Source organism: Carica papaya, chromosome 9, assembly GCF_054855325.1.
Source record: "Carica papaya isolate Zhongbai chromosome 9, ASM5485532v1, whole genome shotgun sequence".
In the NCBI taxonomy this organism is placed as follows: Eukaryota; Viridiplantae; Streptophyta; class Magnoliopsida; order Brassicales; family Caricaceae; genus Carica; species Carica papaya.
Window position 1 is genome coordinate 13,184,137 of NC_142317.1, and position 15,198 is coordinate 13,199,334.

The following is a 15,198-nucleotide window of genomic DNA, read 5'->3' on the forward strand; positions in this document are numbered from 1 at the left end:
TTAAGCGTGTTTCGACGAAAGTAGTACTAGAATGGATGACCTCCTGGGAAGTCCTTGTGTTGCACCATTCTTTTTGCAGACGGGGCATTAAACGTTATGTAGGACCAGAGCGACGATCCGCTAGTTCATTTACAAACGTGAGTCACGGTGCCGAGATATTTTGCTTAATATTTTTTGTGCAGTCATTTCTAGTTTACCACGTGATAAGAGTGTCATTACGAGTATCTTACATAGTAGAAAAACAAAAATAGAGGTACTGCGGGTGGTTCGTTAATTTAGGCATGAGTCGAGGCGCCAGAGCTTTTCGCTCTATATTAGAACTAGAAACAGAGGTGCGATGTGCGTGCAAAGGGAAATAAATGATGGGAGGGTCAAGGGATAGATAAAGATGTATGTATTTGCAGCGCGGAATAGAGCAGGTGTGATCATATCAACACGAGTGCACCGGATCCCATAAGAATTCTACAGTTAAGCGTGCTTCGGCGAGAGTAGTACTAAGATGGGTGACCTCCTTAGAAGTCCTCGTGATGCACCCGTCTTTTTACGGATGGGGCGTTGAACATTACGTGCAATCGGATTTGTGGTCTATCGATTCATTCGCTAGTGTGAGTCGCGTCGTCAGGGAATCTTATTTGTTCTTTTTCGTGCATTCATTTATAATCGATCACGTGATAAGAGTTTCATTACGAACATCTTACATAGTAGAACAAAGAAAAAAGAGGTGCGACAGGCGCTCCATTCTTCTGGGCGTGAGTTGAGGCGCCGAGGCATTTCGTTTAATATTAGAACTAGAAGTGGAGGTGCGGTGTGCATGCACATCGAAACAAATGATGGGAGGGGGGAGGGAAGGAGTAGGGGTACATGCATTTGAGCACAGAATAGGATGAGTGTGATCATACCAACACTAATGCACTGGATCCCATCAGGACTCGAAGCTAAACGTGCTTGGGTGAGAGTAGTACTAAGATGGGTGACCTCCTAGGAGGTCCTCTTGTTGCACAAGTTTTTTTGCGGACAGGGGTTTAAACGTTACACGAGACTGGAGCCACAGTCTACCGGATCATTTGCCGGTGTGAGTCACGGTGACGGGACATTTTGCTTAATATTTTTTGTGCATTCGTTTATAGTCTACCACGTGATAAGAGTTTCATTACGATTATCTTAATTAGTAAAACAACAAAAAGAGAGGTGTGGTGGGCAGTCCGTTCATCTGGGCTTTAGTAGATCTGCCGGGGCATTTCACTTGATATTAGAACTAGAAGCAGAGGTGAAGTGCACACGCACAGCGAAATAAATGATGGGATGGGGAGGGAAGGAGAACGGGTATATACATTTACAGTGTGAAATAGGATGGGTGTGATCATACCAGCAGTAATGCACCAGATCCCATTAGAACTCGCAACTAAGCATGCTTAGGCGAGAGTAGTACAATGGGTGACCTCCTGGGAAGTCCTTGTATTGCATCTGGCTTATTGTGGACGGGGCATTAAATGGTACACGCGATTGAAGTCACGGTCCACCGGTTCATTTGCTGGCATGAGTCGTGGTGCTGGGGCATTTTGCTTAATAATTTTCGTGCATTCATTTATAGTCAACCACATGATAAAAGTGCCATTACCAGCATCTTAAATAGTAGAAAAACAAAAACAAAGGTGCAGCAGGCAGTCCGTTCATCTGGGCTTGAATCGAGGCACTAGGGCATTTCGCTTGATATTAAAAATAGAAGCAGAGGTGAGGTGCGCACCCATAGTGAAACAAATGATAAGACGAGGGAGGAAAGCAGAAGGGGAACATGCATTCGCAGCACATAATAATACGGGTGAGATTATACCAGAACTAATGCTTCGGATTCCATCAGAACTTCGCAGTTATGCGTGCTTGAGCGAGAGTAGTACTAAGATGGGTGACCTCTTGGAAAGTTCTCGTGTTGCACCTGTCTTTTTGCAGACAGGGCATTAAATGTTACGTGATACCCGAGACATGATACATTGGTTCATTCACCGGCATGAGTCGCGACACTGAAATATTTTGCTTAATATTTTTTGTACAATCATTTATAGTCCATCACATGATTAGAGTATTATTACGAGTATCTTAAATAGTAGAACAATAGAAATAGAGGTACAGCGGGCGGTCCATTCAAGTGAGCGTTAGTCGAGGCGCCGGGGCATTTTTCTTGATATTAAAACTATAAGCAGAGGTGCGGTGCGCGCCCACAGTGAAAAAAATGACAGGAAGGGGGAGAAAAGGAGAAGGGGTATATGTATATGCAGCACGGAATAGGACGGGTGCTGCCATACCAGCACTAATACACTGAATCCCATAAGAACTCTGTAGTTAAGCATGCTTGGGTGAGAGTAGTACTAAGATGGGTGACCTCCTAGAAAGTTCTCGTGTTGCACCTATTTTTGTGTGGATGGGGTGTTAAACGTTACGCGCGATCGGAGACACAGTCTACCAGTTCATTAGCTGGCTTGAGTAGCGACGCCGAGGCATTTATCATAATATTTTGCATGCATTCATTTATAGTCCACTACGTGATAAGAGTGCCATTAGGAACATCTTACATAATAGAACAACGAAAATAGAGGTGTGGTAGGCGGTCCGCTCATCTAAACGTCAGTCGAGGCGTCGAGGCATTTTTCTTTATATTAGAACTAGAAGTAGAGGTGAGGTGTGCGTGCACAGGGAAACAAATGATGGGAGAAGGGAGGGAAGGATAAGGGGCACATGCATTTGCAACGCTAAAGGACACGGCTGTGATCGTACCAGCACTAATAAATTAGATCCCACCAGAACTCCGTTGTGTAACGTGCTTGGGCGAGACTAGTGCTAGGATGGGTGACTTTCTGGGAAGTTCTCATGTTGTACCTGTCTTTTTATAGATGGAGCGTTAAATGTTACATGCGACCGTAGCCACGGTCCACTGGTTCATTCGCAAACTTGTGTCGCGGTGTTGGGGCATTTTGCTTAATATTTTTTGTGCGTTCATTTATAGTCCACCACATGATAAAAGTGTCATTACAAGCATCTTACATAGTATAACAACAAAAAATAAGGTATGGGGAGTAGTCCGTTCATCTGGACGTGAGTCGAGGTGTCGTGGCATTTTGCTTGATATTGGAGCTAGAAGCATAGGTGCGGTGTGCGCACACATCGAAACAAATAATGGGAAGGGGGGAGAGAAGAGTAGGGCTACATGCATTTGAGCGCACAAATTAGAAGGGTGCGATCATACCAACACTAATACACCGAATCCCAATAAAACTCCCCAGTAAAGCATCGTTGGGAGAGAGTAGTACTAAGATGGGTGACCTCTTGAAAAATCCTCGTGTTGCACCCATCTTTTAGGGCCTTGGTGTTAAACCTTACCTGCGACCGGAGCCACGATCCGTCATTTCATTCGTCGTGATAAGAGTGTCCTTACTAGCATCTTAAATAGTACAACAATAAAAATAGATGTACAGCGAGCTGTCCATTCATCTGGGTGTGAGTCGAGACGCGGGGGCATTTCGCTTGATATTAAAACTAGAAACAGAGGTGAGGTGTGCGCGCACAATGAAGCAAATGATGTAAGGGGGTAGGGAAAGATAAGGGGAGGGCACATGTATTTGCAATGGTAATTGAAGAGGTGCGATTATACCAACACTAATACACCGGAACCCATCAGAATTTTGCAGTTAAACGTGCTTGGTTGAGAGTAGTACTAGGATGGGTGACCCCTTTGGAAATCCTTGTATTGCACCTATATCTTTGCACACGAGGCATTAAATGTTACGCGCAACCGAAACCACGGTCCGACGATTCATTTGCAAACATGATTCGTGGCGCTAGGGCATTTTGCTTAATATTTTTTGTACATTCATTTATAGTCCACCACGTGATAAGAGTGTCATTTCGAGCATCTTACATAGTAGAACAATAAAAAATGAGGTGCGGCGAGCGGTCTGTTCATCTGGGCTTGAGTCGAGTCGCAGGAGCATTTTGCTTGATATTAGAATTAGAAGTAGTGGTGTGGTGTGCACGAACAACGAAACAAATGATGGGAGGGGGGGATAGGGGAGGGAAAGAGAAGAGGTGTATGTATTTATAGTGCAAAATGGAACGGGGCGATCATATCAGCACTAATTCATCGGATTCCATCAGAACTCCGCAGTTAAGCATGCTTGGGTAAGAGTAGTACTAGGATGGGTACCTCCTTAGAAGTCCTCATGTTGCACCCATCTTTTTGCAGATAGGACGTTAAACATTACGCGCGATCGTAACCAAACTCCACCTGTTCATTCGCAAACATGAGTCGCGGTGCTGGGGTATTTTGTTTAATATTTTTTGTGCATTCATTTATAGTCCACCACGTAATAAGAGTATAAATACAAGCATCTTACATAGTATAACAATGAAAATAGAGATGCGATGGACGGTCCATTCAGATAGGTGTGAGTCGAGGCACCAGGGTGTTAGACGTTACGCGCAACCAAAGTCACGGTTCTCTGGTTCATTCGCAAATGTGAGTCGTGATACCGGAGTATTTTGCTTAATATTTATCGTGCATTCATTTATAGTCCTCCATGTGATAAGAGTGTTATTACGAACATTTTACGTAATAGAACAACAGAAAACAAGGTGCGACGGACGGTCCATTTATCTAGACATGAGTCGATCCGCTGGGGAAGGATAATGGGTAGATGTATTTGCAGTGCAAAATAGGGTGGGTGCAATCACACCAGCACAAATGTACCAGATCCCATATGAACTCTGCAGTTAAGCATGCTTCGGCGAGAGTAATACCAGGCTGGGTGACCTCCTGGGAAGATCTCGTGTTACACCCATCTTTTTACGGATGGGGCGTTAAATGTTATGCGCGACCGAAGCCACAGTCCGCCAGCGTGAGTAACGGTACCGTGGTAGTTTGCTAAATATTTTTCGTGCATTCATTTATAGTCTACTACGTGATAATAGTGTAATTACTATTATTTTACATAGTAGAACAATGAAAAACGAGGTTCGGCGGGTGGTCCGTTCATCTAGGCGTGATCGAGTCACTGAAGTATTTCGCTTGATATTAGAAAAAGAAGCAGAGGTGTAGTTTTTGCACATAGCAAAATAAATGACGGGAGGGGGGAGGAAAAGAGAAGGGGTATATGTATTTGCAGCGCAGAATGGAATAGGTGAGATCATACCAACACTAATGCATCGGATCCCATCAAAACCCCATAGTTAAGCGTGCTTGGGCAAGAGTAGTACTAGCATGGGTGTGACCTCCTGGAAAGTCCTTGTTTTATACCTGTCTTTTTGCGAATGGGGCATTAAACGTTATGCGCGACTGGAGCCACAGTCAATTGACGTGAGTTCCAGCGCTATGGTATTTTTTTAAATTTTTTTGTACTTTCATTTATACTCTACCACGTGATAAGAGTATCATTACGTGTATCGTACATAGTAAAACAACAAAAATAGAGGTGCGGCAGGTGGTCCGTTCATCTGGGCTTGAGTCAAGGCATCAGAGTATTTCACTCTATATTAGAATAAGAAGACAAGGTCCGGTGTGCGCGCATAGCGAAATAAATGACGCAAGTGGGGAAGGAAGGAGAATGGGTATATGTATTTAATGGAACGAGTGCCATCAAACCAGCACTAATGCACCGGATCCTATCAGAACTACAGAGTTAATTGTGTTTGGTCGAGAGTACTACTAGGATGGGCGATCCTGGGAATTCTTCATGCTGCACTTGTCATTTTGTGAACGGGACATTAAACATTACGCGTGATCGGAGACACAGTCCACCGATTCATTCGCCGGTGTGAGTCGCGGTGCCAGGGCACCTTGCTTAATATTTTCCATGCATTTATTTATAGTCCATCACTGGATAAGAGTGTCATTATGAGTATCTTACATAGTAGAACAACGAAAATAGAGGTGCGATGGGCGGTTCGTTAATTTAGGCGTGAGTCGAGGCGCCAGAGCATTTTACTCTATATTAGAACTAGAAGCAGAGATGCGGTGTGCACGCATAGGGAAACAAAAGACGGGAGAGGGGAGGGACAGAAACGGGGTGTATGTATTTGCAGCGTGAAATAGAACGGGCATGATCATATCAGTATTAGAGCACTGGATCCCATAAGAACTCTGCAGTTAAGCATGCTCCCGTTAGAGTAGTACTAGGATGAGTGACCTCCTTGGAAGTACTCGTGATGCACTCGTCTTTTTGCAGATGGGGCATTAAACGTTACACGCGACGAGAGCTACGGTATGTCGGTTCATTGGCCAGCGTGAGTCGCGTCATCGAGGCATTTTGTTTTTTCTTTTTCTTGCGTTCATTTATAGTCCACCATGTGATAAGAGTATCCTTATGAGCATCTTACATAGTAAAATAATAAAAAAAGAGGTACAGCAGGCACTCTATTCTTTTGGGCGTGAGTTGAAGCATGGAAGCATTTCACTTGATATTAGAACTAGAAGTAGAGGTGCGGTGTACGTGCATATCAAAACAAATGATGGGAGGCGGGAGGGAAGGAGTAGGGTACATGTATTTGAGCATAGAATGGGACGGGTGTGATCATACAAGCACTAATGCACTGGATCCCATTAGAACTATAAGCTACGTGTGCTTGGACGAAATTAGTACTAAGATGGGTGACCTCGTGGGAGGTCTTCATGTTGAACAAGTCTTTTTGTAGACAGGGGGTTAAACGTTATGCGAGACTGGAGTCACAGTCTGCCGGATCATTCACCGGCGCGAGTGACGGCACCGGGGTATTTTGCTTAATATTTTTTAAGCATTCATTTATAGTCTACCACATGATAAGAGTGTCATTACTATTATCTTAATTAGTAGAACAACAAAAATAGAGGTACGATGGGCAGGCCGTCCATCTGTGCTTCAGTCGAGGTGTCGAGGCATTTCGCTTGATATTAGAACTAGAAGTAGAGGTGAGGTGCGCGCGCATAGCAAAATAAATGATGGGATGGGGGAGGGAACGAGAATGGGTATATGCATTTACAACGAGATATTGGGACAGGTGCGATCATCCTAGCACTATTGCACTGGATCCCATCAGAACACGCAACTAAGCGTGCTTGGGCAAGAGTAGTACTATGGGTGATCTCCTGGGAAGTCCTTGTGTTGCATCAATCTTGTTGTGGATGGAACATTAAACATTACACGCGATTGGAGCCATGGTTCGCCGGTTTATTCACTGGCGTGAGTCGTGGTGCTGGGGCATTTTGCTTAATATTTTTTGTGCATTCATCTATAGTCCACCACATGATAAAAGTGCCATTATGAGAATATTAAATAGTAGAAAAACAAACAAATATGCAACGTTCATTTGGGCGTGAGTTGAGGCGCCAGAGAATTTCACTTGATGCACGCGCACAATGAAACAAATGATAGGACAGGGGAGGGATGCAGAAGGGGCTCATGCATTCACAACACAGAATGAAACGGGGCGATCATACCAAAACTAATGCTCCAGATCCCTTAAGAACTCCGCAGTTAAGAATGCTTGGGTGAGAGTAGTACTATGATGGGTGACCTCCTAGGAAGTCCTCATTTGCACCTGTCTTTTTACAGACAGGGTGTTAAACGTTACGTGCGACCGGAGACATGATACAAGTGTCCTTACTAGCATTTTAAATAGTAGAACAACAAAAATAGATGTACAGTGAGCTATCTGTTTATCTATGCGTGAGTCGAGGCACCAGGGCATTTCACTTGATATTAGAACGAGAAGCAAAGGTAAGGTGTGCACGCACAATGAAGCAAATGATGAGAGCGGGGAGGGAAGGAGAAGGGGCACATGTATTTGCAACGCATAATGAAAATGGTGCGAATATACTAGCAGTAATGCACCAGAACCCATCCGAATTCCGTAGTTAAGTGTTCTTGGTTGAGAGTAGTAGTAGGATGGATGACCTTTTGAAAGTCCTCGTGCTGCACCTATTTTTTTGGACATGAGGCATTAAACGTTACACGTGACCGGAATCATGATCTGCCTGTTCATTCACAAACGTGAGTTGCGGTACCAGGGTATTTTGCTTAATATTTTTTGTGCATTCATTTATTGTCCACTACGTGATAAGAGTGTCATTACAAGCACTTTACATAGTAGAATAACAAAAAACGAGGTGCGATAGGAGGTCCGTTCATCTGGGTGTGAGTTGAGCTGACAGGGAATTTTGCTTGATATTAGAATTAGAAAGAGAGGTGCAGTGTGTGCACAAACAAAATAAATATCGAGAGGGGGGAGAGAAGGAAAAGGGGTATATATATTTGCAGTGTGAATTGGAACAAGTGAGATCATACCAGCACTTATTCACCAGATCCCATCAGAACTCCTTAGTTAAGCGTGCTTTGGCGAGAGTAATACTAGGATGGGTGACCTCTTAGGAATTCCTCTTGTTACACCCTTCTTTTTTGCAGATGGGGCGTTAAACGTTACACGGGATCGGAGTGACGGTCTGCCGGTTCATTCACAAATGTGAGTCACGGTGCTGAGACATTTTGCTTAATATTTTTCGTGCATTCAATTATAACCCACCATGTGATAAGAGTGTCATTATGAGTATTTTACATAGTAAAACAAGAAAAACAGAGGTGCGGTGGGCGACCTGTTCATATGGGCGTGAGTCGAGGCGCCGAGGTATTTTTCTTAATATTTTTCGTGTATTCATTTATAGCCAACTACGTGATAAGATTGTCATTATGAGCATCTTAATTAGTAGAATAATGAAAATAGAGGTGCAGCGGGCAGTCTGTTCTTCTAGGTCTGAGTCGAGGCACTGGGTCATTTCGCTTGATATTAGAATTAGAAGAGGAGGTGAGGTGTGCGCGCACAGATAAAAGATTGGACGGGGTGGGAAAGAGAAGGGGCACATGCATTTGTACTGTGAAATGGGACTGGTGCAATCATACCAACACTAATGCATCGTATCCCATCAGACCTCTGTAGTTAAGTGTTCTTTGGCGAGTGTAGTACTAGGATGGGTGAGCTCTTGAAAAGTCCTCATGTAGCACCCATTTTTTTGCAGATGGGGTGTTAAACGTTACGCGCGGTCGTAGTCACGGTTCGTCAGTTCATTCGCAGACGTGAGTTGTGGCACCAGGGCATTTTGCTTAATATTTTTTGTACAATTATTTATAATCCACTAAGTAATAAGAGTGTCATTATGAGCATCTTACATAATAGAATAATAAAAAAAGAGGTGCGTCAGGCAGTCCATTCATCTGGGCGTAAGTCGAGGCGGCGGGCATTTTGCATGATATTAGAAGTAGAAGCAGATATGCACTGTGCGCGCACAGCGAAAAAAATGACGAGAGGGAGAAAGGAAGGAGAAGGAGTATATTTATTTGCAGCACGGATTGGGACGGGTGCGATCATACCAGTACTAATTCCATGGATCCCATTAGAACTCTGCAGTTAAGTTTGCTTGGGCGAGAGTAATACTAGGATGGGTGGCCTTTTGGGAAGTCCTCGAGTTACATGTCTTTTTGCGGGCGAGGCGTTAAACATTGATGCGACCAGAGTCACAGTCCACCGGTATGAGTCGTGGCGCCAGGGCATTTTTTAATATTTTTTGTGCATTCATTTATAGTTCATAACATGATAAGAGTGTCATTACGACCATCTTACATAATAGAACAACGAAAAATGATGTGCGGCAGGCGGTCTGTTCATCTGGGCGTGAGTCAAGTTGCTGGGCCATTTTACTTGATATTAGAACTAGAAGCAGAGGTGTTGCGTGCGCGCACGGTGAAACAAATGAAAGGAGGGGAGAGGGAAGGAGAAGGGGTACATGTATTTGCAGCACAGAATGGGACGGGTGCTATCATCCCAGTACTAATACATTGGACCACATAAGAACTTTGCAGTTAAGCATGCTTGGGCAAGAGTAATACTAGGATGGGTTACCTCTTGGGAAGTCCTCATGTTGCACTTGTCTTTTTGCAAACAGTTATGCGCGACTAGAGACACGGTCTGTCGATTCATTTTCTAACGTGAGCCGCGGTGCCAGGGCATTTTAGTTAATATTTTTTGTGTATTTATTTATAATCCATCACGTGATAAGAGTGTCATTACGAGTATCTTACATAGTAGAACAATAAAAATAGATATGCAGCGAATAGTTTGTTCATCTTGGCGTGAGTCGAGGTACTGGTGCATTTTGCTTGATATTAGAACTAGAAGCAGAGGTGCGGTGTGTGCGCACACCGAATCAAATGATAGGAGGGGGGAAGGAAGAAGAACGAGTATAAGCGTTTACGGCACAAAATGGGATGGGTGCGATCATACCAGCATTAATGCACCGGATCCCATCAGAACTCCGCAGTTAAGCGTACTTGGGGCAGAGTAGTACTAGGATGGCTGACCTCCTGGGAAGTCCTCATGTTGCACCCGTCTTTTTGCGGACCGGACGTTAAAAGTTACCTGTGACTAGAGCTACAATCCGCTGTCTGAGTCGCGGCGCCAGGGTATTTTGGTTAATATTTTTTGTGATTTTATTTATAGTCCACCACGTGATAAGAGTGTCATTACGAGTATCTTAAATAGTAGAGTAACGAAAAATGAGGTGCAGCAGACAGTCCGTTCATCTGTATGTGAGTCGAGGCATTGGGGCATTTCAAAGCAAATGATTGAAGGGGGGAGGGAAGGAGAAGCGGTATACATATTTACAACGCAGAATAAAATAAGTGTGATCATACCAGCTCTAATGCACCGTCTTTTGTCAGAACTACGCAGTGAAGCATGCTTAGGCGAGAGTAGCATTAGGATGGGTGATCTAAGAGTGTTATTATGAGTATCTTAAATAGTAGAACAACGAAAATAGAGGTACGATGGACGGTCTATTCATCTTGGCGTGAGTCGAGGTACTAGGGCATTTCCCTTTATATTAGAACTAGAAGCAGATGTGCGGTGTGCGGCCATAGCTAAATAAATGGTGGGAGGGGGGAGGAAAGGAGAACGAGTATATGCATTTGTAGCATGGAATGAGACATGTGCGATTAAACTAGCACTACTATACCGGATCCCATAAGAACTTCACAGTTAAACATACTTTGTCGAGAGTAGTACTAGGATGGGTGACCTCCTGAAAAGTACTCGTGTTGTACCCATCTTTTTACAGATGAAGCATTAAACATTACACGCGACTAGAGCCATGGTCCACCAGTTCATTCGCAAACGTGAGTCGCGGCACCGGAGCATTTTACTTTATATTTTTTGTGTATTTTTTTTTATCCACCACGTGATAAGAGTAGCATTATTATTATCTTAGATAGTAGAACAATAAAAACAAAGTTGTAGAGGGCGGTTTGTTCATCTAGGCGTAAGTCGAGCCACGCAGGGCATTTTGCTTGATATTAGAACTAGAAGCAGAGGTGCGGGTTCGTGCACAGCAAAACAAATGATTGGAACGGGGAGGAAACGAGAAGGGTTATATGTATTTATAGCGCGGAATAAGATGGGTGCGATCATACCAGCAGTAATGCAACGGATCCCATCAGAACTCCACAGTTAAGCATGCTTGAGCGAAAGTAGTACTAGGATGGGTGACCTCCTTGGAAGTCCTCGTGTTGCACTCGTCTTTTTACGGATGGGACATTAGATGTGACGTGCGACTGAAGCCACAGTCTTCGTTTCATTCGCAAATGTGAGTCGTGGTGCCGGGACATTTTGCTTAATATTTTTTGTGCATTTATTTATAGTCCAGCATGTGGTAAGAGTGTTATTACGAATATCTTATATAGTAGAACAACAAAAATGAGGTGAGGATTCGCACGCACAGCGAAACAAATTATGGGATGGGGGAGGGAAGGAGAACAAGTATTTGTATTTGCAGTGTGAATTAGGACGGGTGTGATCATACCAGCAATAATGCACTGGATCCCATTAGAACTCGCAGCTAAGCGTGCTTGGGCGAGAGTAGTACTATAGGTGACCTCCTGGGAAGTCCTTGTTTTGCATCTGGCTTGTTGTGGACGGGGCGTTAAACATTACATGCAATCGGAGCCACGATCCATCGATTCATTCACTTGCATGAGTCGTGGTGTTGGGGCATTTTGCTTAATATTTTTCGTGCATTCATTTATAGTCAACCACATGATAAAAGTTCCATTACCAGCATCTTAAATAGTAAAAAAACAAAAACAAAGGTGCGGCAGACGGTTCGTTCATCTAGGCCTTAATCAAGGCGTTAGGGCATTTCGCTTGATATTAAAACTAAAAGCAGAGGTGCGGTGCGTCCGCACAGCGAAACAAATGACAGGACAAGGGAGGGAAGCAGAAGGGGCACATGCATTCGCAGCGCAGAATAATACGAGCATGATTACACTAGAACTAATGCACTGGATTCAATCAAAACTTCGCAGTTATGCGTGCTTGGGCGAGAGTAGTACTAAGATTGGTTCATTCGCCAGCATGAGTCCGGTGCCGGGGCATTTTGCTTAATATTTTTTGTGCAATCATTTGTAGTCCATCACGTGATTAGAGTGTTATTACTAGTATCTTAAATAATAGAATAATAAAAAGAGAGATACGGTAGGCGGTCCGTTCAAGTGTGCGTTAGTCGAGGCACCGGGGCATTTTTCTTGATACTAGAACTATAAGCAAAGGTGCGGTGTGCACCCACAACAAAACAAATGATGGGAGGGGGAAGGGAAAGGAGAATGGGTATATGTATATGCAGCACAAAATGGAACGGGTGCTGTCATACCAGCACTAATGCACCAGATCCCATCAGAACTCCGTAGTTAAGCATGCTTGGGTAAGAGTAGTACTAAGATGGGTGACCTCCTAGAAAGTTCTCGTGTTGCACCCATCTTTTTGTAGATTGGGCATTAAATGTTACACGAGATCAGAGACAGGATCTGTTGGTTCATTAGTCGGCATGAGTAACGACGCTGAAGCATTTATCTTAATATTTTATGTGCATTCATTTATAGTCCACCACGTGATAAGAGTGTCATTATGACCATTTTACATAATAGAAAAATGAAAACAGAGGTGCAGTGGGTTGTTCATCTGGGTGTCAGTCGAGGCATCGGGGCATTTTGCTTTATATTAGAACTAGAAGTAGAGGTGAGATGTGCATGCACAGTGAAACAAATGATGGGAGAAGGGAGGGAAGGAGAAGGAGCACATGCATTTGCAGCGCGAAATGGGACGGATGCGATCGTACCAGCACTAATGCACTAGATCCTATCAGAACTCCGCAGTGTAGCGTGCATCGGTGAGAGTATTACTATGATGAGTGACCTCTTAGGAAGTCATCGTGTTGTACCCACCTTTTTGCGGACAAGATGTTAAACATTATGCACGACTAGAGACATACTGCACCGGTTCATTCACCGACGTGAGTCGCTGTGCCGGGATATTTTACGTAATATTTTTCGTGCATTCATTTATACTCCATCACTAGATAAGAGTGTTATTACAAGTATCTTACATAATAGAACAATGGAAATAGAGGTGCAGCGGACAGTCCGTTTATCTGGACGTGAGTCAAGATGCCGTGGGATTTTGCTTGATATTAGAACTAGAAACAGAGGTGAGGAGTATGCGCACAGCGAAGCAAATGATGTGAGGGGGGAGGGAAGGATAAGGGGCACATGTATCTGCAATCCATAATGGAAGGGGTGCGATTATACTAACACTAATGCATCGGAACCCATCAGAATTCTGCAGTTAAGCGTGCTTGGTTCAGAGTAGTATTAGGATGGGTGATCACTTTGGAAGTCCTCGTGTTGCACCTATTTTTTTGAACACGAGGCATTAAACATTACGCGCAACTGGAACCACAGTCCGCCGATTCATTCGTAAATATGAGTCGCGGGGCCCGAGCATTTTGCTTAATATTCTTTATGCATTCATTTATATTCCACCACGTGATAAGAGTGTCATTACGAGCATCTTACATAGTAAAATAACAAAAAATAAGGTGCGGCAAGTGGTCCTTTCATCGGGTGTCAGTCGAGCCGCTAGGGCATTTCAGTTGATATTAAAATTAAAAGGACAGGTGCGGTGTGCGTGCATAGGAAAATAAATTACGGGAGGGGGGAGGGGGGAGGAAAGGAGAAGGGGTATATGTATTTGTAGCACAAAATGGAACGAGCGCGATCATACCGACACTAATTCACCGGATCACATCAGAACTACGTAGTTAAGCGTTCTTGGGCAATAGTTTCCCTCCCTAAAGTCAATCTTCTTTCTTTCTCTAAATTTTGGAAAATTAAAGAAGGAAAAATGGTGTGGAGGAAATGGAGAAGAAGGGGTTTGTATAGAAAAAAGGAAGGTTAGATTTGGCAAAAATCATCAGAATAGAGTCAAGAGGAGGATTTGGGGTCCACCAAGCATGGCCAAAAGAAAAAAAAGAAAGGAAATGCCAAGAGTGGCCATTAGATCGACAAGATAAGGTTGTCCCATCGGTGACAACACGCCACTGTGTGCATGTGTAGGCACGCTGTGCTGTGCACTGTGGGTGGGTAGGCTGCAGCATGCGGGCTGTGGCTTGTGGGTCACAACTTATAGGCCATATTCATTATCCGAGTTTTTTCTCGAGCCATTTTTCTTTGCTACTTTTTCTCCTGGATTTTAGGTAAACTAGGATAAAGTTTTGGAAAAACTAATTGAAATAAAAGGGTTTGTAATTGTAAATGAAGAATTTTGCAAGACATATTGTAGTAGACTAGACATATTGTAGTTTTAAAATCTGTTAAGGGCCAAAAAGTCGAGGTGTTAAATTCCCCCCACCTAATAAAAAATGGTCCTCCAAATTTGCAAGAGTTCTTTAAAGTAAGTCAGGATACAAATCTCGCATCTCCTTTTCATCATTCCAAGTCACCTCCTCCCAGGTGTGGTGTTGCCAGCACCTTGACTATGGAAACTTCTCGACTACATACCATTTTCTCAACCCATTCGATGATCTCCATAGGGTAGACAACATAGGTGTTGTGTAAGCAAAATAGGGGCTCTCAAGCGTGAAATGATATAGGATGGGTTATTGAGGTGTTTTTGAATCATGAAGATATAGAAGACATCGTGCAAGGTAGCATACCTGGGGGTTAGAGTGAGGCAGTATGTTATGGTGCCTATCCGTTCTAAAATTTTTAGGGGTCCGACAAAACAGGGACTTAGTCTTATTATCTACCTGTTACACCATCATGCCTTGCATAAAAAAACCTTAAGATAGACATGGTCATT

The 15,198-nt window shown here is 43.6% G+C and overlaps 7 pseudogenes; all 7 read left to right on the forward strand.

Moving 5' to 3' along the window:
- The first annotated feature begins 885 nt into the window (after positions 1–885).
- Positions 886–1,003, forward strand: LOC148240003 (5S ribosomal RNA; annotated as a pseudogene).
- A 1,283-nt stretch (positions 1,004–2,286) lies between these two features.
- On the forward strand, positions 2,287–2,405 carry LOC148240004 (5S ribosomal RNA; annotated as a pseudogene).
- Positions 2,406–3,629: 1,224 nt separating this feature from the next.
- LOC148240005 (5S ribosomal RNA) lies at positions 3,630–3,748 on the forward strand (annotated as a pseudogene).
- Positions 3,749–4,710: 962 nt separating this feature from the next.
- LOC148240006 (5S ribosomal RNA) lies at positions 4,711–4,829 on the forward strand (annotated as a pseudogene).
- Positions 4,830–10,279: 5,450 nt separating this feature from the next.
- Positions 10,280–10,398, forward strand: LOC148240007 (5S ribosomal RNA; annotated as a pseudogene).
- Positions 10,399–11,463: 1,065 nt separating this feature from the next.
- Positions 11,464–11,582, forward strand: LOC148240008 (5S ribosomal RNA; annotated as a pseudogene).
- Positions 11,583–12,698: 1,116 nt separating this feature from the next.
- On the forward strand, positions 12,699–12,817 carry LOC148240009 (5S ribosomal RNA; annotated as a pseudogene).
- Positions 12,818–15,198: the final 2,381 nt, after the last annotated feature.